This window comes from Octodon degus, unplaced genomic scaffold, assembly GCF_000260255.1.
Source record: "Octodon degus isolate 3935 unplaced genomic scaffold, OctDeg1.0 scaffold00175, whole genome shotgun sequence".
In the NCBI taxonomy this organism is placed as follows: Eukaryota; Metazoa; Chordata; class Mammalia; order Rodentia; family Octodontidae; genus Octodon; species Octodon degus.
In genome coordinates, this window is record NW_004524751.1 from 1,854,302 (window position 1) to 1,854,810 (window position 509).

A 509-nucleotide genomic window follows, 5' to 3' on the forward strand; every position below is an offset into this window, starting at 1 on the left:
TTCAAAGTGGTTAGGATAGATATATAGTTACATTCTCTTAATGAATAGAGTGATTTGTTCTAATGGTGTTTGTAAATAAGATATCATGTCCGCATTTTGTACAGCAATTAACCACTAGGAAGAATGTATGCAATGTGAATTATTGAAACTGTCCTACCAATTTGATTTGAAACTGTCTCATTACTATTTGTTTATCAATAAAATTATGGAAAAAATATATTTCCCCCATCATGAAATACCTATCAATGTTCAAAGAAGCATTTTTGAATAAATGTTATACTAAGTATTTAATACTGTTATAAAAAATTAATTGAACTTGAATCAAGTCTGTTTTGCAGTTTCTGTTTTTCTTTTTTTATTAGAAATTTTGCTATAGATGTTAAAATACTACAATTTCACCAATTTTCTCTTTTTGGTATCCAATAATCTTATAATACATGTTCACCTAACTTATGAATATGCACTAATCCTCAGAATATATTTGCATATTTTGATTGCCACACTTCTGA